A 27658-nucleotide genomic window follows, 5' to 3' on the forward strand; every position below is an offset into this window, starting at 1 on the left:
GCTGAGGGACGGCACCCAGGCCCAGAGTTCAGGCCCCACAACCGGACCCAAATAAATAAATAAATACAAATAAATATATGCATATATATATATATGATTACTTTGTTCATCTTTAAAACAAAAATAGAATGGAAGAATCCTCTTCATTAAATAGTGCGACAAAGTTGATTAAACACCTTCGAAAACTAAAACTAGATCCTTATATAACACCCTGAACCAGAATCAAATCCAAATGGATCAAAGATCTGCAAATAAAAGCTTACACCACGAAAACATTACAGGATGGACTAGGTGAAACGCTAGGGTTCCTTGCCATAGGCCAAAATTTTCGTATACAGACACAGAAACATAAGAAATCAAAGAAAGATTGTACAAATGGTATTTCATGAAACCACATATTTTCTTCATGTTAAAGGACATAGCCATCAAGATCAATATTAAGCCCACAAATTGGGTGAAGATCTTCAGTAGCCATACAACAGACAAAGGCCTCATATCTACTCCAATGCAGACTAGAGTTCTCACAATGTGCTGTGCCACCCTGCAGGAAGTCAGCCTGTTGCAAGGGTTGGACCAGTGCCAAACCCTAGGTCTAAGGAGTGTGTGGATGCATTGGGACCGTGCTTTCCCAGCTGAAGTAGCCAAGGTGAGTTCCTGTGATAAACCCCACCAAAAGTTCAACGTATCTGAGTTAGTATTCACTGGAAGACAGTTTCTTCTATTGTCTGGCCTCCTCAGAAATCAGCCTCCTGAATAGTTAGGATTACAGGAATGAGCCACCAGCACCTGGCTAGCTAAACATTTTTATAGTCTATAGTTCTCTGATAATGTTTTTTTCCTTCGTATTTAGTTAGAATGCATTAATTCAACAATGTGGTTCATATGTAATTATGTGTATGTGTGTGTGTTTGTTTGTGTGTGTGTGTGTGTGTGTGTGTGTGTGTGTGTGTGTATCTATGAAGTTAAAGTTTTTGGAACATATTCACCTTACTTTCCCTTATGTAGTCCCCTTCAGTGCTCCTACTGGTACCTACATCCTCAACAGAACATATTTTATGTTCCTGTTATTTGTTTTTCTCTCTTTTTAATAAAAATTTATCATTGAGGTGATGTACAGATGGGTCACACACAATTACACAAGTCAGGTATTCAGTACATTTCTTTTGAACAGAAATATTTTTTTTCTTTTTCATTCATTTTAATTTTACAGATTGGATTCACTGTGGTATTTCACAATGCATATATTTACTTTAATCAGATGAACCAATTCAGGTGTCCTCTCTTCCCTTATCCATACTTTCCCCCACTTCTATTTCTCGACACCTTTCCATGATTTTCTTCATGAACTCTTTATACATATACACAATGATCATAAGAATTATTAAATATTTGTCTTTCTCATTCCCTGTACTACTTCCTACTTGGCATCCCCATACAGACCCACTATTAAAAAGTTAGTTTATGAAGAATATTAAACATTGCATGTGTAGGTATGAATTTGAATTTTTTATTGTGAAAATACCTTACAGAAGGGTTTCAATTACATGACTAAGGTAATGAGTACACTTCTTATCAATAATTATTGCTTCCTCCATTGTTTCCCATTCTCATCCCTTCCCTTCTCGCCCCTTACCCCATCCCCCTCCCCCAGCACAAAAGTTGTAAAGTTCATTTTTTGACATAACATCTTTTCCATCACATTGTTGCAGTGGATCCACCTGTATCCCTATTTAAACAATTTTTTCCCCTTCCCCTCAACAAATGACACCAACATCAAATACAGTGAAAACAAGGGTTATACCGTGGGGGAGGGACATACAAAGCAACAAAGAAATAACTTCTAAATATGTTTGAGACAATAGCAATCATTTGAATCCTTATCTTGGGGTTCATATTGCCTAACACCAATTATCTGAGTGTTTCTGGTTGTCTCAGACATGCTAGTTATTGCAAATAAGGAAATCATGGGGCCTATATTTCTTTGGGCCTGCCTTACTTCACTTAATAATTTTTTTTCCAAATCTTTCCATTTCCTAACGAATGGTGCAATGTCGTTCTGTCTGATTCAGGCATAGAATTCCATTGTTTATATATACCACATTTTCCTGATTCAATAATCTACTGAGGGGCATCTGGATTGGTTCCATATCTTAGCCACGGTAAAATGCTGCAATAAACATAGTTGTGCTGGTAGATTTAGTATGATCTTGTTTGTGATCATTCGGGTAAATGGCCAAAAGTGGGATTGCTGGGTCTACGGGGAGCTCTATGTGGAGTCTTTTGAGGAACCTCCATACTACTTTTCAAAGTGGTTGAACAAGTTCCCACTCTCACCAACGATGCAGTAAGGTTCCCTTCTGTCCACATCCCCTCCAGCATCTGTTCTTATTAGAGTTCTTTTTTATAGTTATTCTAAGTGGGGTGTGGTGATAGCTCAATTGTGTTTTGGTTTGCATTTCTTTTATGGTTAGGGAGGTTCAGCATTTCTTTATGTGTCTATTGGCCATGACCAATATGCATATGAATATTTTTAAGATTCAGTTCCTTAGAAGAGCAAAAACACACAATTCTTGGGCATATAAACCTAATTTATTTGAGTCAATTAATTTATTTTTAGACTCTTAGCAATAAATGAAAAATCTTTCTTCTTTATAGCTGAATAAGTGTACACTGTGTATGTATGCCACATTTTCTTTTTTGTTTAATTTTCCATATATAGTTGAACCAAAGAGTTGTTATTTAACAAATCAGTTAATGAATACAATATAGTCAATATTCTCACAATCTTTCCTTTATGACCCTTCTCATACTCTTCTTCACTTTGTAAGATATACATTGGATTCCTCACTGTATTTACACCCCTTCTCTCCTCTTCATTTCTCCACCAATTTCTCCATAACTCCACTTTACTCCTCTGAAGTACCCACTTCTTGGTGCTTTGAAAATCTAATTTCCAATCTCCTGTAAATGTAGTCTTTGTTTTTTTTTTTTCATTTTGTCCTCGTGACTACCAGGATGAGAATTACCACTAAACCATAATAATAACATGGAAATTGAGTTGTGATTCTTTGCATTCAAGTGACCAAGACAAACAGAGATAGCCTAATCAGGAAATGTGAAGCTCCTCAAGTTGTGTCAGAAGTACGTTCTCCAGCACATGTACCTTACACTCAGTAATAAAAATCTGCTCATTCATGGAACAATCAAATGCATTGATTTCCTGTAATTTTGTGAAATATTCTAGAGTTCTCAACCATTTCCACTTTTTAAAAATCTTCACATTCATCCCTTCTCACTGTGTAGATCACAGTTTCCTGAGACAAGTTGACTGTTTTTGTAACTCACTAACACTAGGCTCAGACATATTTCAAAACCCTTGGGCCCTGATTTGTTCTATTTGATGGGAGACACACTGCATGCCTCTGTTACCTGGATATTGATAGTTCTGAAAGCATATTATGTGAGCAGAGGGAATAAGATACAAGGTATAAATTACCGAAATGTGTCAGGTCTAAGCCCCATTTTCATTATCTACTCATCTAGTGTTTCTAGACTGATTCCAGTTTGGCTATTGGGAGTAATGCAGCAATACAGATAGGTATATGAATGTCTCTATTTTATCCTTACATAAATTATTTCACATGCATGGTTAGTATGGCTGGATCCTCTGGGACTTCCTTTTTTTTTTTTTTTTTGCTTTTTGAGGGACTTCAATACCAGTTTTTTCCCTAGTGGTTACACTAAATTATACTCACACAAATAGGAACCTTATGATTCTTTTTCCTGCCATCCTCACTAACAGTTGTTCTTGTTTACTGGATGATTGTCACTCTGATTGGAATGAGATTAAATATCAAATTCCATTTTCTTATGACCAGGAATTCTGAACATCACTTTATCTACAGATGTTCTCATTTGTACTTCTTTTGGAGCTCAATTCACTCTTGTCACTTCCATTCTTTTGCTGGATCATCAAGTGGATGATTAGTTCTTTGGGAGTTTAGCTATTTGAGCTCTCTTTTTATCTTGGTTATTAGTCTGTTTTCAGATATACAACTGGCAAAGATGTTTTCCCATCCTGCAGTCTGTTAGGCCATGGTTTAATTCTACATTTAATGAAATCTGTAAACACATATAATATTTAAATAATTAAAGGCCTTATTCTGTTACTGAACACATAAATGCTTGAGAATTTCCATGATACAAAAATCTATGCAAACTTTATCCTGCAGATTTAGTTTTCTGTTTATTTACTTGGCTTTAATGGTAGGTTTTTTCCTCTTTTCTTCTTTTTTTTATTTTTTTTTACCAGTTTTTTGCTTGTTGAATTTCTTTGCTTATAGTTAGCACTCTAAGTCTTAACCCATGCCTCCTACTCATATTTTTGGTGGATAATTGGAACTAAAGTCTTGTAGGCTTTTCTATCTCGGCTTCTTCTATTCCTTGATTGTCACATGTCAGTTTCATGAGTATCTAGACTTAGAGGCAAAAGCCACCATTAGCTATCTCTTTCTTTCTTTCCTGTGTGTTGCAGCACAATATAAGTTTAATTTTCAAATGCTCAGGTTTACAAAAATATGTCTACTTATATTTGGGCCATTATGTATTTTATAATTTTGTTTTATTTTATTATTTTTATTGTGAAAATACTGTACAGAGGGGTTACATTTACATGGGCAAGATAGTGAGTACATTTCTTATCAAGCATTGTAGACTCCTCCTTTGTTTACCCTTCCCATCCCTTCCCATCCTCCCTGCCCCTCCCCACCCAATTCTCCCCCCCCCACACCAAGGTTGTAAAGTTCGTTTTCGACATGACAACTTGTACTTCTCATTGTTGCAACGGGTCCACCTATATCCTTATTTAAACAACTTGTTTGTCCCCTTCCCCTCCACAAATTATACTGACATCAAATACAGTGAAAGCAGCGGTTATACTGTGGGGGAGGGACATACAAAGCAACAAAGAAGTAATCATAAATGTGTTAGAAACAAATGCATGAAAGAAAAAAAACGTTCAAATGCATATCTTAGGGTTCATTTTCCTAACATCACCTTATCTGATCTTTTCTGCTTGACTCATACCTATACTAGATATTGCAAATAAGGGAAACCATGGGACCTATCTTTCTTTGGCCTTGGCTTACTTCACTTAATATAATTTTTTCCAAGTCTTTCCATTTCCTAACAAATGGGGCAATGTCATTCTTTCTGATGGAGGCATAGAATTCCATTGTGTCTATATACTACATTTTCTTGATCCATTCATCTACTGAGGGGCATCTGGGTTGGTTCCAGATCTTAGCTATGGTAAATAATGCTGCAATAAACATAGTTGTGCTGGTAGCTTTAGTATGGTCTTGTTTGTAAACATTTGGGTAAATGCCCAAAAGTGGGATTGCTGGGTCATAGGGGAGCTCTACGTGGAGTCTTTTGAGGAACCTCCATACTACTTTCCAAAGTGGTTGAACAAGTTTACACTTCCACCAACAATCAAGTAAGGTTCACTTCTTGGACCAATATGTATTGAGAGAGATAGAAGAAGATCCTAAGCATAAACCTGGTCCACATGGCTGTGAACATTCTTTCACGAACCTAGTAGTATATTATTTGTGTATATATGTATGTGGATATATATTTATATAAACACAAATATATATACACATCCATACACATACATACACTCAGAAACACACACACATATAAAGATACAGACAAAAGATTGATACACACTAGAGATAAATAGATAGATAGATAGATTGATTGATAGATACATAGATACATAGATAGAAAAATAGATAGACAGATAGGTAATAGATAGATGAAGAGTTTGGAGGCAGGGCCTTACTATGTAGCCTGAGTTACTGTCAAACTAGGGAAATTCTTCTCTTCACCTCCTATGTTATAAATTATAAGCACACCCAAACAAACTTGGCTTACTAAATTATGTAAAGTGTGTTCACTGTTGTCATAAATTAAGTGGAATATTTTGTAAAAGATTTGAAGTGAGAACTACCTCAACAGTCCTATCACAAAAATCTCATTTTCTGCATGTAAGAGCATTTATTAAAAGTGAGCATTTTGCACAACTATTTAATCTTACAACAATTGGTACAAATATCCATACATCACAGTCAAATATCCAATATGAACTCATTCCCTGGATGTTATTCCTGAGTTTCTTTCCCCAAGTTTACTGCTCTATGACTTGAGCCATTTCACTAATTCCATTTCCCACATTAAGGTGATTAGTTGTTGATACGTGTCGCTTGGGATATTTGTCCTGGCTGCCTTTAAAGCTCAATGCCCAGGCATCAAGTTTACAAGCATGAGCCACCTGTGATCAACAGATTTAATTATTTTTATTTACATGTATTGTTTTTTTTCCTGGTACTTAGTAAGCGTTTTTGTTTGTGTTCATGCTGGTCCTGATGCTTGAACTAAAGATCGATGTGCATTCCTGAGCTTTTTTGTTCAAGAAGAACAATCTAGCACTTGAGCTCCATGTCTTCCTCAGGCGTTTTGATGATGAGTTAAAAAAATTATCTCAATTACCTCCTTATCTCAGGCTGACTTCTAATCATGAGACTCAGAACTCAGCCTCCTGAATAGATAGGAGGACAGGTTTGAACCACAGGTGTCTGGCCAAATACTAAGTCCTGTGGCCTCCTTGAATACTTCAAAATGACCAATATTTTTTTTTCCATTTTGTGGGTTACACATTGGAGTTTATAAGGGAGGAACAAACTGGGTAAGAGAACCAAGAATCTTTGCTCAGTGTGCTGATATATCAGAGAAACTATTCATATCAAAGTGAAATGTTTTTTTAGTTTTTGAATAAACTAAATTCCTTTCTATTTAGTCCCCTTCTTTGTAGAGATCTTCATTTCTTTGGTTTTCAATCCCAAATAATTTAATGATCTTACTGATATCCCATCTGTGAAAATGGATCTCATCACATTTGTGTGCCTGTTTTAAGGCTCTGATATGGGTCTTGTGTCATGTTCCCTCATGGCTTCTTCTGAGATGAGCTTAGTCAGAAGGGCCAAATCTTGTGCAAAAGATCTGATAAGTTTACAGGTGTTATGAAGGAGGTTGGGTGGATTAATTAACTGGATGAGTTTGTATTGATTTATACATAGCATTGATTTTATATTTCAAATTAGGTAAATGTAATCTTACAACCTTGCCTAGACTCCTGCCTTGCTGAATCACACATGATAAAAAGCCTGTGAATTTGGTGTAAAAAGAGAATAAAAGACAAGCCAGTTAAGATATTTGTTTCTGTAATGTTAATCACCACCATGTTTGACCACAATGGGTGTGTGAGCAAAATCTAAATTGACTTATCTCTAAAGGAGAAGAGATGGTGAGTCTAGATTCTTGCTACAGAGCTAGTACATTAAAATAAACTGCTAATTTGCTAAATGTAACTGAGACTGCAGAAAAAAGTGGCCAGTTTAGACCTTCAGCCAAGAGGTAAATGTTGTTGCCCAGTGTTTCAATGAAGAATTTAAATGCAAAGTAAACTGACTTTTCAAAAGGGTTTTAAAATGGCCTCCCCTTTGTCAAAAATTTGTGACATTGTGGGGAGTGGCAGACTTGCCCCACAAAGAAAAGTTTAAAAGGAAAAATTGTCCTAAAGGTTTACTTCAAAATAGAGAATATAAATTAGGATTGCCAAAATGATGTTTAACCTTGTTTGTCATTATAGTTTTTTTGTAACAGTTTCCAAAAGGCCCACAATAAAGGACAGAGGACAAGTTTGTCAGATGTAATGTTGGCCCTGAATAAGTTCCAGGTAAGACCATGCTTATGAATCTCCTTCCAATGCCCATGGTTGTTGCTTTTATTTGAAGTAAGTGTGGCCATAAGTAAAGATTCATTAATCTGAAAACTGGTATGAAGCCATGCTGGGCAGAGAAAGGTCCCTGTGACATTGTCATTTCTAATCTGTCAGCAGAGTGCTCAAAAGCGGAGTTGGTTTGTAATTCCAAGTGGCAGAGGACTAGTCTTGATCTGGAGAGCTGAGGGACAACACTCAAACCGTGAGTTCAAGTTCAGCAACCAATGAAGGAAACTACTAAATATGTATTTATCCCAGCATGGAGAACGGCATTCCTACAACACCGGGAATGTTGGAACATGCAGAGGCAGTAAGCCACTGCTCGTTGGGTGGCAGAGATGTTATCAGATCCTGGAGTCCCTTCTGCTTGGCTCTACAAAGCTTGATCAGAGTCCGGAGGTCATGGGACTATACTTTGTAGGCATGCCTAATGCCCATGTCTGTCTGACTTGGCAGGGACTTGCCTGTTATCTATGGTAGTGGGTTGTAAAAGCTACAGTTGTAAAATGGGAGGGATAATTGAAATTCTAAATGCCCTGTATCTGCTCAAAGTCCTAAATGGCAGTGATTTTTGAGCTGGCCCAGCCTCATTAATTTATCTGTTAAAGAAAGAATGGTTGTGACCTGAGATTAGGTCTCTATTGAGATTTGTCTAAAGGCCTAAAGGGGCAGGCATTGTTGGGACCACTACAGATCAGGCTCCTCAAACAGAAAAATGCTTTTACAAACAAACATTTTTAAAAAGATATGCTGCTACAGCCCACGAAAGGCTCTATACATTTGTTAAAGGTTAACTGTTGTACATAACTGACTTAAAACATGCTGCCCCAGAGTCAAGGGACAGTACTTAGAATGCCAATCACTTATAGTTTAAAGCATCTACTGGGTTTTACTACAAAATTCTGGCAAGTAACTTTTATTCAATTATTAACAAGTTATAAGTACCCTCTATCTCATTGATCTCCTTGTTGTTAAATTGGAAATCTAAAGGGCTTTTATGACAAAGACTAGTTTTGCCACATTTCAAAGCCATCCTGGGCACAAAGAATCTGTCTAAAACTCCATTTCCTACCTAATCAGCCAAGAGCCATTCTGGAGACATGGCTTAAGAGACTCTCACCTACAAGGAACTCTCAGGTGATAGAGCAGTAGCTTTGAGTAGAACTGCTCAGGAATAGTGCCCAAACCATAAGGTCAAACCAAGTCAATGCCAACTAGGACAACCTATCCCAACAACAGACATTGGACAAATTTAGTCCCCAGGACAAATTTAGTCCTGACAATGGAAAACTATGGAGAGAAGTAAGAGATTACTTCCTAAATGGAGATATTTTATGCTTTCCCTTTCAAAATTAATCAGAGTTGGGAGATGAAGAGAAATAGTTTCTTGCCTACTCTATGTCCATACATGTCTAACTTGTTAGTGGACAGAAAGTTCCAGTCTTGCTTTGTTCCCTGCTCTTTGTATTTATAGTAGCCTCTGACTGGTACTCCCAAGCAGCCCATTATGTTCTCCCCTACTTGGTTGCCCAAAAGACCTTAGACACCCTCTTTCTGCCGTTCTGCCCTGAGTATTTCTCCTCCTCTCTAAGGGGCTAAAAATGAGCTTATGCTCCAAATGGAACATTTCCGGCCCATGGCCAATATGTGTTCTCTTATGCCATTTTTGTTAACGTTTAACTTGTTACCTTGTTAACTTGTTACCTTGTCAATTTTTGCCTGATCTTTCCAAAAGTCTCTTTTAACAGGATAACAGCTTCCACCCAGCACACCACCTGAGAACAAGTCAAGGCCATCCTGTTACTACAGGCAACTGGAGATATCATTTGGCCAAGCAATAAAGCAGGAACCCCTTACTACTTTGCCCATTTACAGCGGGAAGACACTCTAGCAGAAACGACCTCCACCCATACCCCCTGGCTTACACCCCTATTTTTATTAAACAACAAATTGGGGAATGTAAGCATTATGCCTTCCTTAGGTCCTCAGCTCCACCCAGACCTGAGTTCCTCCCAACCCTGAAGTTCCCACCATACAGCTGCCCCCTTCCTCTTTCTGGCCAGACCCATCTAAGTACCCATCTACCTCACTTCTTGCCACAGACCATCCTTCTACCTGGATAGGAACAGACGCCATGTGCTCCGTCTCCCAGGACAATATGGCTTCTTTAATAAACCTTATGATAATCTTTCTCCTGTGGATGCCTTCCTTTGTGTGGTCCCCTGGGATGAATGTGAAGGATCCTTTCACCATATAGAGACCCAGTCCTTGCCAGAGTCCCTAACTCACTGAGAACCACACAAGCTATTTTCCCTTCATCATCGACTATCCACTGCACGCTCCTGATGACACTACTTGTGATCACTTCCCCAGGATCCTCCAAATCACAGGGACAAAGTTATCAGTACTCTCTTTCTCTCTCATTGTACTCTGAAAACCCATCTAAAATTTCTGGATTTCCATGTCTAACATTCTCTATTTGTAGATCAACATAAATAAAAAGATGATGCATAGTTTCTGTTTCATCAAATTCTATTAATATATTTACCTTTCCGTTTATGTTGGTAGTTAGCTTTAAACTCATGGTGCTTTAATTCTTGGCTTTTATGTTAAAGCTTGACACTCTACTGCTTATACAACCCATCAGATTCTGACATTGCTCCATTTTGTATTACGAGTCCCCTCATCTGATAAAGGCAGTGAAGGGGTGCTCTCTCTTATATTTTCTCTTCCAAGATGTTTACAATAACTACATGGGAAAACCTATGATAATTTAAATTATAAAAAATATATGTATATGTATTTTTTCGATTGTGGGGCATGGGCACTGTCCCTCAGCTGTTCATCTCAAGGCTAGTGCTCTACCACCTGAGCCACAGCACCACTTCCAGCTTTATCTACTTATGTAGCATTGAGGAATAAATTCCAGGGCCTCATGCATGTGAGGCAAGCACTCTAACATTGAGCCACCTTCCCAACCCTAGAAAAAAAAATTTTAAAAAGGTTTCATGGCAGAATATTAAATAAAAACTTAGTAATTTAATGGAATTTTGTTGCACATTTAAAAATAAGTAAAACATTGCAGAATTTTTCTGAGATTCCTTTTTTTATTATGAAAATATTGTACAGAGGGGTTTACAATTACATGGGCAAGATAATGAGTACATTTCTTATCAAGCATTGTAGCCTCCTCCTTTGTTTCCCCTTCCCATCCCTTCATCCTCCCCCTGTCCCCCCCACCCAATCCTCTCCGCTCTGCCACATTGCAGAATTTTTTAAAAGATGAGGAATATAGATTAAGTAACATTGTGCAGTATCATGTGTAAAAGCAGCATTCAGAAATTCTGTATGAACATACCTTCATAACAATAGCTCAGATTTCCCATTCTTGGGACTTTGGACATGAACCTCAGCACGTCCCAACTGTTCACAAATGTGAACCTCTTGGCTCTTAGTGACAGTTGGAGTAGAAGGCAAAACTTCATTCATAATCTCATCACCATGGTACGAGGTCATCATAGAATGTTCACATTGAACTCCTGACACCATACCCACTTTCATAGACAGTATTTTTTCAAAAAGTAAATCCCACAGTCTCATGTTACTGGAATGTTTAATTATAAAATCATTTTAAAATGAAAAAAAATGAGCAGCAATCAAAATATACTTTCACTGATTGTGAAAGTTTCAAGGTAAATTAAGGATATAGGTGACATGTAAAAAAATAAAATTGGGTTGGAGAAAACCCCATGTCTGCAGAGCTGCTGGAGCCTGTGAGCTGGAAGATCCAGGGAGAGAGTCTCAGCCCCACCTCACAGATATTCCACGGGTATTATAGGTTGGGATCATATATTTCTGTGGAAGAGTCTATCTCAGTGTGTACACCTTTGACTTCAACACGAGATCTGCTTTTTGAGACAAAGTTGTGACCCAATTAATTCCAGGTAAGGGCAAAAAAGGCTGACATTCCATTATTTGTAAAGTTAACTGCTGTTTACTCTCATTATATTTGCTACATATTTTATTTGTATATAAATGTTTTACCCAATCTAAGAAAAAATGTTGAAATAAATGTGCAGTAAAAGTGAACTCCTTGGTATTCATTATTCATGTATATCAAGCAGAGCCTTAAACAAAAAACCCTATGTATTTAACTTGTTTTTCGATTTTTTTTTTTTTGCTTTTTGTGAATTTTTTTTGTTTCTGATATGTGCCTCAAATGCTGTTAAATAAAAAGGTTTTAACCGGGAAATAACTTCAGATTGTGGCTAGCTTTGTTTAATATTTTTTTGAAATTTTCATGAACAATCCAAGCATAATTGTTAAGAACACACTTATCAAGTTCATGTAAGTGGAATAAAAATATTGAATGGACGTTTTTTCAACTGCTTTCTCTACAACTTTTCATATAAATCAATCTTTTAGTTTTGATTTTCCTCTAAAGCAATTGTACATTATTAGAAATTACTCCTTAGTCTTTTTTGTCAGGCATTGGACTTCTAAGAAGTTAAAGTGCAAAGTTTATCATAACTACAAAATATAACATAAACATAACATAAAAACATAAAAAGAAAAATCTAAATTTTGGCAACCTCCCATATTCCAATTCTCCCCACAACTCAAAAATAGTTTTTTTTTCCCTTTGGGGCGGGGAAAATTGATTGGAAAAGTAATGTATTCAAGTTAAAATTTTAGTGCATGGCATTTTCTAAAGAAGCCACAATGTTCTTGGCCCATCATTACAGTGGGTAGCATTAACTAAATTCTTTGCTTCTAAATCAGTTTTGGTTTTTCAGAATTTCTTGATACAGTTTGCTTTCAATTTTCGTCATTCTGTTTGTCAGGTGCACACGATTACCTTCCTTTTTGTAGCCTTCTGTCTTGTCACCAAACATTCCTCTTTGGTGGCCATGTACTTGGGAAAAGACCAAATAAACTTTCTGGCTTTACTCACAGTGTAAGAACACTTACTTCCTTTGCTTGCCTCCCACAAACTATTTCCAACATCCTCTACTGCGGCACATTTCTCCTTAGTTGATGAGATTTTGTATCTCCTATAAACTCTATCCTGAATGGTCTGTATGTCATTTTTGCCTTTAAATCTTTCTTCTCTCAAGAATGATGAGGCTGTTATACCTAAATCTCAGAATATTTCCTCGGTACTTTACAGGAAACACCAAACAAAAATGTCAAGGTGCAAAATGTAAGATATTCCAGAACAGGGGCAATATTTTCTGTATGTTCTATTGTGCCTACTACACTGTAAATGTTCAATAAAGAGTGACTATCTCAGGCAAAAACAATCTGCTTTCTTTACTTGAATTACCAGCCATACCAATTACTATTCTTGAGTTTGATATAGTTTTAAAATAAAAAGGTTGCAGTTATTTCAAAGACATACAGATATACAAACACATATGTATATAAACACATACATACGTTGCTTTGGTGTAAGCTGTAAGATTACATTTACCTAATTTGAAATACAAAATCAATGCTATTGCTATGTATAAATCAATACAAACTCATCCGGTTAATTGAATCCACCCAACCTCCTTCATAACACCTGTAAACTTATCAGATCTTTTGCACAAGTTTTGGCTCTTCTGACTAAGCTCATCTCAGAAGAAGCCATGAGGGAACATGACACAAGACCCATATCAGGGCCTTAAAACAGGCACACGAAAGTGGTGAGATCCATTTTCAAAGACGGGATATCAGTAAGATCATTAAATTATTTGGGATTGAAAACCAAAGAAATGAAGATCTCTACAAAGAAGGGGACTAAATAGAAAGGAATTTGTTCATTCAAAAACTAAAAAAAAAAAACAGTTCACTTTGATGTGAATAGTCTCTCTGACATATCAGCACACTGAGCAAAGGTTCTTGGTTCTCTTACTCAGTTTGTTCCTCCCTTATAAACTCCAATGTGTAACCCACAAAATGGAAAAAAATAATGATCACTGTGAAGTATTCAAGGAGGCCGCAGGACTTAGTATTTGGCCAGACACCTGTGGTTCAAACCTGTCCTCCTATCTATTCAGGAGGCTGAGTTCTGAGTCTCATGATTAGAAGTCAGCCTGAGATAAGGAGGTAATTGAGATAATTTTTTAACTCATCATCAAAACGCCTGAGGAGGAAATGGAGCTCAAGTGCTAGAGTGCTCTTCTTGAGGAAAAAAGCTCAGGAATATCACATAGGTCCTTAGTTCTAGCACCAGGACCAGCATGAACACAAACAAAAACACTTACTAAGTACCAGAAAAAAACAATACATGTAAATAAAAATACTTGAAGCTGTTGATCACAGGTGGCTCATGCTTGTAAACTTGATGCCTGGGCATTGAGCTTTAAAGGCAGTCAGGACAAATATCCCAAGCGACACTTATCAACAACTAATCACCAAAATGTGGGAAATAGAATTAGTGATATGGTCAAGTCATAGAGCAGTAAACTTGGGGAAAGAAACTCAGGAATAACATCCAGGGAATGAGTCATATTGGATATTTGACTGTGATGTATGGACATTTATACAAATTGTAGTAAGATTGCAGAGTTGTGCAAAATGCAAACTTTTAATAAGTGCTCTTACATGCAGAAAATGAGATTTTTGTGATAGGGCTGTGGAGGTATTTCTCACTTTAAATCTTTTACAAAATATTCTACTTCATATGATGACAACAGTGAACACACTTTAAATAACTTTTGTATGCCAAGTTTGTTTGGGTAGCCTTATAATTTATAACATAGGAGGTGAAGACAAGAATTTCCCTAGTTTTAACTCAGGCTACATACAACGGCCCTGCCTCCAAACTCTTCATCTATCTATTATATATCTGTCTACCTATTTTTCTATCTATATATCTATGTATCTATCTATTTATCTATGTATCTATGCATCTATCTACCTATCTATCTCTACTGTCTATCTATCAATCTTTTGTCTGTATCTTTATATGTGTGTGTGTTTCTGAGCATATAGATATGTATGGATGTGTGTATATATATATATATATTTGTGTTTATATATATATATATATTTGTGTATATATATATATATATATAAGCATGCAAACATACATATATACATAAATAATATACTGCTAGGTCCGTGAAAAGAATGTTCACAGCCACGGTGACCCAGGTTTATGCTTAGGATCTTCTTCTATCTCTCTCAATACATATTGGTCCAAGAAGGGAACCTTACTTCATTGTTGGTTGAAGTGTAAACTTGTTCAACCACTTTGGAAAGTAGTATGGAGGTTCCTCAAAAGACTCCACATAGAGCTCCCCTATGACCCAGCAATCCCACTTTTGTGTTTACAAACAAGACCATACTAAAGCTACCAGCACAACTATGTTTATTGCAGCATTATTTACCATAGCTAAGATCTGGAACCAACCCAGATGCCCCTCAGTAGATGAATGGATCAAGAAAATGTAGTATATAGACACAATGGAATTCTATGCCTCCATCAGAAAGAATGACATTGCCCCATTTGTTAGGAAATGGAAAGACTTGGAAAAAATTATATTAAGTGAAGTAAGCCAAGGCCAAAGAAAGATAGGTCCCATGGTTTCCCTTATTTGCAATATCTAGTATAGGTATGAGTCAAGCAGAAAAGATCAGATAAGGTGATGTTAGGAAAATGAACCCTAAGATATGCATTTGAACGTTTTTTTTCTTTCATGCATTTGTTTCTAACACATTTATGATTACTTCTTTGTTGCTTTGTATGTCCCTCCCCCACAGTATAACCGCTGCTTTCACTGTATTTGATGTCAGTATAATTTGTGGAGGGGAAGGGGACAAACAAGTTGTTTAAATAAGGATATAGGTGGACCCGTTGCAACAATGAGAAGTACAAGTTGTCATGTCGAAAACGAACTTTACAACCTTGGTGTGGGGGGGGGAGAATTGGGTGGGGAGGGGCAGGGAGGATGGGAAGGGATGGGAAGGGTAAACAAAGGAGGAGTCTACAATGCTTGATGAGAAATGTACTCACTATCTTGCCCATGTAATTGTAACCCCTCTGTACAGTATGTTCACAATAAAAAAATAAAAAAGCATATTGGTCCAAATATATGTAGACGTATTTTTGTAAACCTGAGCATTTGAAAATTAAACTTATTTTGCTCTGAAACACACAGGAAAGCAAGAAAGAGATAGCTAATGGTGGCTTTTGCCTCTAAGTCTAGATATTCATGAAACTGACATGTGAGGATCAAGGAATAGAGGAAGGCCAGATAGAAAAGCCTGCAAGACTATTAGTTCCAATTATCCTCCAAAAATATGAGTGGGAGGCATGGGTTAAGACTTAGAGTGCTAACTATAAACAAAGAAATTCAACAAGCAAAAAACTGGTAAAAAAAAAAAAGAAGAAAAGAGGAAAAAAACCTACCATTAAAGCCAAGTAAATTTAAAAAAAAAACTATATCTGCAGGATAAAGTTCACATAGATTTTTGTGACATGGAAATTCTCCAGAATTTATGTGTTCAGTAACAGTATAAGGCCTTTAATTATTTGAATGTTACATGTTATTACAGATTTCACTATATGTAGAATTAAAACATGGCTTAACAGACTGCAGGATGGGACAACATCTTTGCCAGTTGTATATCTGAAAACAGACTAATAACCAAGATACAAAGAGAGCTCAAATAGCTTAACTCCAAAAGAATTAATCATCCACTTAATGAACCAGCAAAAGAATAGAAGAGACAAGAGTGAATTGAGCTCCAAAAGAATTACAAATGAGAACATCTGTAGATGAAGTGTTGATCAGCATTCCTGGGCCATAAGAAAATGAAGTTGACATTTCGTATCATTCAAATCAGAGTGAGAATCCTCAAGTAAACAAGAACAACTGCAAGTGAGGATGGTAGGAAAAGGAACCATAAGGTTCCTATTTGTTTGAGTATAATTTAGTGTAACCACTAGGGAAAAAACTGGTATTGAAGTCCCTCAAAAAGCAAAAAAAAAGAAGTCCCAGAGGATCCAGCCATACTAACCATGCATGTGAAATAATTTATGTAAGGATAAAATAGAGACATTCATACACCTATCTGTATTGCTGCATTACTCCCAATAGACAAACTGGAATCAGTCTAGAAACACTAGATGAGTAGATAATGAAAATGGGGCTTAAACCTGACACATTTCGGTAATTTATATCTTGTATCTTAACCCCTCTGCTCACAATAATATGCTTTCAGAACTATTAATATCCAGATTACAGAGGCATGCAGTGTGTCTCCCATCAAATAGAACAAATCAAGGCCCAAGGGTTTTGAAATATGTCTGAGCCTAGTGTTAGTGAGTTACAAAAAACAGTCAACTTGTCTCAGGAAACTGTGATCTACACAGTGAGCAGGGATGAATGTGAAGATTTTTAAAAAGTGGAAATGGTTGAGAACTCTAGAATATTTCACAAAATTACCAGAAATCAATGTATTTGATTGTTCCATGAATGAGCAGATTTTTATTACTGAATGTAAAGTATATGTGCTAGAGATCTTACCTCTGACACAACTTGAGGAGTTACACATTTCCTGATTAGGCTATCTCTGCTTTTCTTAGTCACTTGAATGCAAAGAATAACAACTCAATTTCCATGTTGTTTTATGGTTTAGTAGTAATTCTCATCCTGGTAGTCAGGAGGACGCAATGAAAAAAACAAAGACTACATTTACAGGAGATTAGAAATAAGAGTTTCAAAGCACCAAGAAGTGGGTAGTTGAGAAGGGTGAAATGGAGTTATGGGGAAATTGGTGGAGAAATGAAGAGGAGAAAAGTGGTGCTAATACAGTGAGGAATCCAATGTATAACTTAGAAAATGAAGAAGAGTACGAGAAGGGTCATAAAAGAAAGATTGTGAGAATATTGACTACAATGTATTCATTAACTGATTTGTTAAATCGCAACACTTTTGTTCGACAATTTAAAAAAAATTAAATAAGAAAAGAAAATGTGGCATACATACACCGTGTATACTTATTCAGCTATAAAGAAGAAAGACTTTTCATTTATTGTCAAGAGTCTACAAATAAATTAATTAATTCAAATAAATTAGGTTTATATGCACAAGAATTGTGTGTTTTTGCTCTTCTAAGGAACTGAATCTTAAAAATATTCATATGCATATCGGTCATGGCCAATAGACACATAAAGAAATGCTCAACCTCCTTAACCATAAAAGAAATGCAAACCAAAACACCATTGAGATATCACCTCACCCCACTTAGAATGGCTATAAAACAGAACTCTAATAAGAACAGATGCTGGAGGGGAGGTGGACAGAAGGGAACCTTACTGCATCGTTGGTGAGAGTGGGAACTTGTTCAACCACTTTGAAAAGTAGTATGGAGGTTCCTCAAAAGACTCCATGTAGAGCTCCCCTAAGACCCAGCAATCCCACTTTTGGCCTTTTACCCGAATGATCACAAACAAGATCATACTAAATCTACCAGCACAGCACAACTAAGTTTATTGCAGCATTTTATCATGGCTAAGATATGGAACCAATTCAGATGCCCCTCAGTAGACTATTGGATCAAGAAAATGTGGTATATATATAAACAATGGAATTCTATGCCTGCATCAGACAGAATGGCATTGCCTCATTCGTTAGGAAATGGAAAGACTTGGAAAAAATATTTAGTGATGTAAGGCAGGCCCAAAGAAATATAGGTCCCATGATTTCCTTATTTGCAATAACTAGCATGTCTGAGACAAGCAGAAACACTCAGATAATTGATATTAGGCAATATGAACCCCAAGATAAGGATTCAAATGATTTTTGTTTATTGCTGTTGTCTCTAACATATTTAGAAGTTATTTCTCTGTGGCTTTGTATGTCCCTCCCCCATGGTATAGCCCTTGTTTTCACTGTATTTGATGTTGGTGTAATTTGTGGAGGGGAAGGGAAAAAACAAATTGTTTAAATAGGGATACAGGTGAATTCACTGCAACAATGAGATGTAAAAGATATTATGTCAAAAAATGAACTTTACAACTTTTGTGCTGGGGGAGGGGGATGGGGTAAGTGGCGAGAAGGGAAGGGATGAGAATGGGAAACAACGGAGGAAACAACAGTCCTTGATAAGAAATGTACTCATTACCTTGGTCATGTAATTGAAACCCTTCTGTAAGGTATTTTCACAATAAAAAATTCAAATTCATACCTACATATGAAATGTTTAATATTCTTCATAAACTAACTTTTTAATAGTGGGTCTGTATGGAGATGCCAAGTAGGAAGTAGTACAGGGAATGAGAAATACAAATATTAAATAATACTTATGACCATTGTGTATATGTAGAAAGAGTTCATGAAGAAACTCATGGAAAGGTGTTGAGAAATAGAAGTGGGGGAAAGTATGGATAAGGGAAGAGAGGACACGTGAATTGGTTCATCTGATCAAAGGAAATATATGCATTGTGAAATACCACAGTGAATCCAATTTGTAAAACTAAAATGAATGAAAAAGAAAAAAATATTAGTGTTCAAAAGAAATGTACTGAATACCTGACTTGTGTAATTGTGTGAAACCCATCTGTACATCATCTCAGTGATGAATTTTTATTAAAAAGAGAGAAATACAAATAACAGGACCATAAAATATGTTCTGTTGAGAATGTAGGTACCAGTAGGAGCACTGAAGGGGACTTCATAAGGGAAAGTAAGGTGAATATGTTCCAAAAACTTTAACTTTATAGATACACACACACACACACACACACACACACACACACACACACACACTTACATATGAACCACATTGTTGAATTAATGCATTCTAACTAAATATGAAAGAAAACAACATTATCAGAGAACTATAGACTATAAAAATATTTAGCTAGCCAGGTGCTGATGGCTCATTCCTGTAATCCTAACTATTCAGGTGGCTGACTTCTGAGGAGGCCAGACAATAGAAGAAACTTTCTTCTAGTGAATACTAACTCAGATACCTTGAACTTTTGGTGGAGTTTATCAAAGGAATTCACCTTGGCTTCTTCAGCTGATAAAACAAGGTCCCCATGCATCCACACACTCCTTAGACCTATGGTTTGGCACTGGTCCAGCTCTTGTAACAAGCTGACTTCCTGCAGGGTGGCACAGCACATTGTGAGAACTCTAGTCTGCATTGGAGTAGATATGAGGCCTTTGTCTGTTGTATGGCTACTGAAGATCTTCACCCCATTTGTGGGCTTACTATTTATTTTGATGGCTAAGTCTTTTACCATGAAGACTCTCTGTGGTTTCATGCAATACCATTTGTACAATCTTTCTTTGATTTCTTATGTTTCTGTGTCTGTATACGAAAATTTTGGCCTATGGCAAGGAACCCTAGCGTTTCTCCTATTCCATCCTGTAATGTTTTCGTGGTGTAAGCTTTTATTTGCAGATCTTTGATCCATTTGGAGTTGATTCTGGTTCAGGGAGTTATATAAGGATCTAGCTTTAGTTTTCGAAGGTGTTTAATCAACTTTGTCAGCACTATTTAATGAAGAGGATTCTTTCATTCTATTTTTGTTTTAAACATGAACAAAGTAATTTTATTTTTATATATTTTTTGTATTTATTTATTTGGGTCCAGTTGCAGAGCCTGAACTCGGGGCCTGGGTGCTGTCCTTAAGCTCTTTAACTCAAGGCTAGAACTCTATCACTTGATCCACAGCGCCACTTCTGGCTTTTTTCATTTTGTTTATGTGGTGCTGAGGAATTGAACCCAGGGCCTCAGGCATGCAAGGCAAGCATTCTACCACTGAGCCATCTTCCCAGCCTTTTCCATTCTATTTTTTCCCTATATATTTTTATTGTAAAATTATTGTATGCAGGGGAGACAGTTACATGAGTATTTTAATGAGTATATTTCCTATCGAGCATTCTTACCTCCTCCTTTGATTCTCCTTTACTATCCCTTTCCTCACCATCTCCCCTACTCCTCCCACCATGCCCTGAAAGAGTAAAGTTCGTTTTCAACATAGTCTCTTATACAACTTGTGTCCTTATTTAAGTATTTTATTATATCCCTTCCCCACCACAAATTATAAAACTGTATATACAAGATACAGGACACTGGAATCAGATACAGTGAAAACAGGGGTTTTACCATGGGAAAGAACATGCAACAGAAACAAAAGAATCACATAGGGCATTATAAGTATGTTAACAATAGTAAGCAAGTTAAAAAACACTTGTGTCCCTGTCTTGTGTTCATTTCTCTTAACATATATGATATGGTCATATGAACATAACTTTGGACAATTTCTGCTTGTCCTAGACATATCCTATATAGTGCAAATAAGGGAAACATGGGACATATGTTTCTTGGGGCTTGGCTTACTTTACTTAGTATAATTTTTCCAAGTCTTTTAATTTCCTGATACATAGAGCAACATTATTCTTTCTGATGGAGGCATAGAATTTATATGTACACCTCCTACAACATTTTCTTGATCCATTCATCTGCTGAAGGACATCAGGGTTGGTTCCATATCTTAGCTATGGTGAATAATACTGCCATACACATGGTTATGCTGGTAGCTTTGATATGACCTTTTTGTGATCATTTGAGTACATGCCAAAAAAGTGAGATTGCTGGATAGTAGGGTACATCTATGGGGAATCTTTTGAAGAAACTCCATACTGCTTTCCAAAGTGGTTGAACAAGATTACACTCCCATCAACAATGAAGTAGGGGTCCCTTTGGGCCATATCCCCTCCAACATCTGTTGTTACTAGATTTCTTGATTATAGCCATTCTAACTGGGTGAGGTCGTATCTCAATGTTGTTTTGATTTGCATTTCTTCTATGGCAAGGGAGGTTGAGCATTTCTTCATGTGTCTATTGGCCATTCTTATTTCCTCTTCAGAAAATTTTCTCTTCAAGTCTTTAGCCCACTTATTAATTGAGCAATTGTATCTTTGAGGATTTATGTTGGGAGATTTAACGTTTTGAGTTGCTCTGAGTTATATTTTAGATATGAGACCCTTGTCCGTTGTATGACTAGTGAAGATCTTCTCCCAATCTGTGGGCTTTCTATTGATCTTGTTAGCTATCTACCTTGCCATGCAGAAGCTCTGCAGTCTCATGTAATCCCATATGTCCAATCTTTCTTTGATTTGTTGTGTTTCTGGGTCAGTATTAATAAATTTTCATTAAGTGGTAAGGCTCTCTAGAGTTTCTTTTATTTCTTCCTGTAATGTTTTCAGGTTGTCTGGTTTTAGTTGAAGGTCTTTGATTCATTTAGAGTTGATTCTAGTGCACGGTGACATATACAGATCTAGCTTTAGTTTTCTACAGGTGTTTAACTCATTTTGTCACCTCCGTTTACTGAAAAGGCTGTCTTTCTTCCATCCTATTTGTTTAGCTTTCTTTTCAAATATTAGGTGGTTATAGACATGTGGGTTCATTTCTGGGCCTTCTGTCCAATTCCATCGGTCCTCAGGTCTGTTCTTGTGTCAGTACTAAGCTGATTTGATTACTTTGGCTTTGTAGTAGAGTTTGAAATTTGGAATTAATATAACTCAAGTGCTGTTCTTTCTAGGATGGAGAGTTTTTGCAATTTGGGCTCATTATATTGTTTCCTATGAATTTTTGGATTGCTTCTTCTATTTCATTGAAGAATGAGGTTGGTATTTTGATAGGTATCACATTGAATTTGTAGATAGCCTTTGGCAGTATTGCCATTTTCATGATGTTAATCCTCCCATTCTGGGAGCATGCTAGGTTTTTCTACTTCCATAGTTCTGCTTTACTTTCCTTTTTCAGGTTTTTAAAGTTTTTGTCATAGAGGTCCTTCACCTCTTTTTGAAGTTAACTCCTAAGTATTTTATTTTTTTGTGGAGCTTATACAAAGGGGTTGCTTCCCTAATTTCAGCTATGCTCTACTTGTTATGGGCATACAGAAAAGCCATGCATTTTTGAGGGTTAATTTTATACCATACTACTTTGCCAAAGTTTCCTATCATCTCAAGGAACTTGGTTGTGGAGTCTGTGGGGTTTTTTAAATACAAGTTCATGTCATCTGCAAAGTGGGAGTGATTTACTTCATCAGTCCCAATTTGGATCCACTTTATATTTGCATCTTATTTTATTGCCCTAGCTAGTTATTCTAATACTAATTTTAAGAGGAGTAGAGAGAGTGGACATCCGTGTCTGGTTCCTGAATTTATGGGAAACGCCTTTAAATTTCATTAATTAAAATGCTGGCTGAAGTTTTTTTTTTTGGTCCTGTGGTGGGCCTGAACTCTGGGCCTGGGCGCTGTCCCTCAGCTCTTCAGCTCAAGGCTATCAATCTACCACTTGAGTCACAGCGCCACTTCCAGCTTTTTTCTTTTCTGCTTATGTGGTGCTGAGGAGTCGAACGCAGGGCCTCATGCATGCAAGGCAAGAGCTCTACCACTGAGCCACCTTCCCAACACAATGCTGGCTGAAGGTTTGTCATACACACCATTTATTATATTGAGGAATGGATTCCTTGTTTTCCCAGATTTTTCATCATAAAGGGGTGTTGGATCTTGTCAACTGATCTTTATGCATCTTAAAATAATCACGTGTTCTTATCCTAGCTCTTTTTTGATGTGATGAAGTATACTAATTGATTTGTGTATATTGAACCAGCTTTACATCCCTGAAATCAATCCTGTTTGATCGTGGTGTATGATTTTTTTGATCAGTTGTTGTAGTCGATTGGCCAAATTTTTTTTGAGAAGTTTTGTGTCTATGTTCATCAAAGAAATGGGTCTATAGTTCTCTTTCTTGATGAGTCCCTGCCGGGTTTGTGAATGAGAGTTATGCTGGCTTCATACAGAGAGTTTTGTAGTGCATTTTTGCTCTCATTTGCATTGAAGACTTGGAGGAGTATTGGTGTGAGTTCTACTTTGTAGGCTTTGTAGAATGACACTGTAAATCCATCCGGTACTGAGCTTTTCTTTGGTGGGAGGACTTTTATTGTTGTTTCTATTTCGATGCTTGATATGGGTCTGTTAAGTTGGTTTAAGTCATCTTGGTTTAATTTGGGCACGTCAATAAGTGCTAAAAATCGTCCATATTTTTCAGATTCTCGAACTTTTTAGCATAAAGTTTTGAGAAGTATCTCCTTATTATATTCTGAATCGTGGTTGTTTCTCTAGTGATGTTTCTATTCTCATCTCATAGTTTATTTATTTGGGTGTGTTCTCTTTTTTACTGGTAAGTTTTTCTAAGAGTCTGTCAATTTTATTATTTTTTTCGAAGAAACATCTCTTTGTTTTGTTGATTCTTTTTATAGAGTGATTTTGGACTCTAATTTATTTAATTCTGATTTAATTTTAGTTATTTGTTCCCATCTACTGGGTTTTGGTTTAGCTTGTTGCTCTTTTTCAAGGAGCTTTAAGTGCCTTATTAAACAGTTGGTTTAAGATCTCTCCAATTTGTTAACGTAGGAACTCAGAGCTATAAACTTGCCTCTGAGTACTGCTTTTCTGTGTCGCAAAGGAGCTGAGAGTTTGTTTTTTCATGTTGGTTAAATATAATGAACATTTGAATTTCCTTTCTAATATCTTCCATGACCCATTGGTGGTTCAACAGTGCACTGTTCAGCTTCCTTATGTTAAAGGATTTTCTTTGGTGGCTTTTGGTGTGGAATTCTAATTTCAATCTCTGTGATCTGAAGGAATGCAGGACAAAATATCAATGATTCTGAATTTGGACAAATTTTCCTTGCGTCCTAGAATGTGGTCTATTTTGGAGAACGTTCCATGTGCTGCTGAGAAGAAGGTGTAATCTGATGCTCCTGGGTAAAATATTTGGTGAATACTGTCTATTTGATGTATCCAGATGTTAAGATCCCAGGTTTCTCTGTTGAGTTTTTGCTGGGTTGATCTATCTAGCAGGATAATGGTGTGATAAAGTCCACAACAATGATTGTTTTTGGATGTATGTGTGATTTGAAGAAAAGTAGAGTTTCTTGGATAAATTTGGGTGCTCCATTATTTGGTGAATAGATATTTAGAAGTGTAATATCCTACTGAAGGAGAGATCTATTAATTAGCATGTAGTGAATTTATTTATCTCTTCTCATTGATTTTAAATTGAAGTCTATTTCATCTGATATTAGGATTACAACTCCCTCATGTTTATAAGGCCTTTTTGCTTGGTAGATTTAGTTTCATCCTGTCACTTTCAGAATGTTTATTTTTGTGGACAAGGTGTGTCTCTTGAAGACACAAGATAGAAGGATCTTGATTTTTGATGCAACTGGACAATCTATGTCATTTCATTGGAGAGTTAAGCCCATTAATACTTTTGGGGGGGAGCTGTGCCTTGTTTGTTCTTGTTGTTATTACATAGTATTCTGTTTGTGGACTGCTTCATTGCCTACAATGTGTTCTTGTTTGATTTCTTTGTGTAGAACGACTTTGAGGATTTTTTGTAGAGCTGGTTTGGATACAAAATATTGCTTCAGATTTACCTTGCTCTGGAAGGTTTTTATTGTCATCCTGCTGTGAGCTATGTAGATTATTCTCGTTTGGTAGGTATTTGTTTTTAGGGCATGGTATACCACTTTCCAGGCCATCCTTGCTTTTATGCTGTCTGCTGAGAAATAATTCTAATTGGGTTACCTTTATATATGATTATGCTCTTCTCACTGGCAACTGTAAGAATTCTTTCTTTAGTTGGCATTGATTTGGTACCGATTATCATATGGTGGTGGGATAACCTGTTCTTCTCTGGTCTATTTGGGGTTCTAAAAGCTTATTATATCTGTGCTTCTGTATATTTGGGAAGTTTTCTGCTAGGTTTCTGCAGAATATATTTCCTAGTCCATTGACTTCCTTCTCCCCTCCCACTTGTATACATAATAATGTCTAATTAAGCGTTCTGAATGTATCCTGTATTTCCTGCAGTGATCTGCAGGGATTTTTGGTTTTGTTAAGAATATCTGTGTCCTCTTTCTCTGTGCAGTCTAAACTGTCTTCTGCCTCCAAGTGTCTTTCTTCTGCCTCCTCAATTCTGCTTTCAAGGTTTTTCACTTTACTGTTTATCTCCTTTCCTTCTTGCTGGTCTTTCTTAATGGTGGCCAGCTCTTATTAAGTCTTTCTTTTAATTCTTGAATAGATTGCGTTACCTCCTGCAATTGGCTTTCAGACTTCTCTTTCCACTCCTTTATCTGAGTTTCTATTTTTTCATTAGGATCTTTTTCCCTCTGCTGCAGTTCGTTTTGCCTTTTTATTTGTGGATGCCATGAAGTCATCTATTACCTTGTGATTGGCCTCGTCATGTTCTCTTATAGCCCTTTGAAGGATGTTCAATTTTTCATTCAGCATATATACCAGCAATGATTTTAGACTATCTTGAACATTATCCTCTAGGTTGTTCTGTTACTAATCTGTAGATTGTTGATGTGGAGCTGGTGTCAGGGTTAGTTGATTGGCCATGTTTCTTGTGTTTCTGCAGTTAGGTCCACCCATTTCGAGACAAGAACCACACTGGTATACAATAGGGCAGTTTTTTTAGGAATTGTGCCACCTGGATGTCATGTATATTTATAGATCTTAGGGTTTCAGAGCTATGTTTAGGTTTTTTCTTACTTAGTTCTCTTTTTGTGTGGTTGGAGAGGGATGTTGTGGCTCTGAGGTTAAGATTATCTATAGTTGTAACTTTTGAGACAATCTGGGTTTGGCTGATAAGTAGTCTGCCCCTTTGAGTTAACAAGGTAGGTCCCTTGTCCTCAAAATAACCAAATGGAACCAATTTTATGGTAAAAAAAGAACCAACTGTAAGTAGAATCAGATATAAACAGGGATCAATGGACTGGAACACATGGAGAAGAGAAGGGGTGGGATTGGAGACATATAAATTCAACTTCAGAAGAAAAATTGAGTATAATGATAGTAGTGGCATAAAAACAGCTTAGAGGAGAGGTATTTGTAGTAGCAGGGAAAAGATCCTTCTGTGCCTGTGCCTCCCCACCCCCTGTGGGTATTTTCACCATGAAAATTTCATTTCCTTTCCCATTGCCTTCCTACTGGAAATTTTCTTTTCAGTGGAGCTTGGTAGGTGGAACATGAAGGGATCTCAGGCTGCAGAACCAATGTCATGTAGAAACTGCGAGCTGGATGCAGAACCTAAGGAGTCTATCCTCCACATGTTACTCCAATATGGGGCTGATAATTTGTTCAGGGTTAAGATTTGGTGCTGCCAAAGCCCTTGTGCCTCTAGGTGCCAGAAACTGGCTCACAAAACTCTGACAGCAAGTTGAGTAGTTCTCCAGAATAGGAAAATAGGGAACTGTGCATTTTTATATTTCCATGACTATGAAACAGTGCTGTTAACCCATGTGTAAGATGAGTATGGTAACAATTGTAGTGAAATTGTGAAGTGTGGGCCTGCTTTGAGTCCATTTATATTGCAGTTGTATTTTGAGTACACCTAGACGTATCTCTGTTCTGCTCCTCCCTTGTTAGATTTCTTAGCACTCCTGCTTTTACCTTTCTAGGAAAAGGTCTACATGAGATATTACAGTAGTGTTTGATGGTCCTTTTGTTCTTTCTTTTAAGCAATGAAGCCTAGCAATGTTTGGAGGAGGATACTTTGTCAACTGTGACAATCCCTACAGAGCAGAGGCAGAAAGGCAAAGGAAGGGCAAAATGTTTTCAACATCCTTGCCTTAAGCAAAGATTTGTTCTACAAAGACTCAGGTGGTACTTATTCCTCTAAACAGTCCCAATCACTCGTTGCTGTTGGAAGGTTAACAGTAACTACTAGGAGGGAAATGAAGTTGCCTGAGGAATCAAACAAAACCTAGGACTCAGAAGGGAC

At 36.9% G+C, this 27658-nt stretch overlaps 1 pseudogene; it reads left to right on the forward strand.

The window, feature by feature from the left end:
• LOC106000793 overlaps nt 1-27658 on the forward strand; it is a 47640-nt pseudogene that overhangs the window by 5659 nt on the left and 14323 nt on the right.

This window comes from Dipodomys ordii, unplaced genomic scaffold (assembly GCF_000151885.1).
Source record: "Dipodomys ordii isolate 6190 unplaced genomic scaffold, Dord_2.0 Scaffold239, whole genome shotgun sequence".
In the NCBI taxonomy this organism is placed as follows: Eukaryota; Metazoa; Chordata; class Mammalia; order Rodentia; family Heteromyidae; genus Dipodomys; species Dipodomys ordii.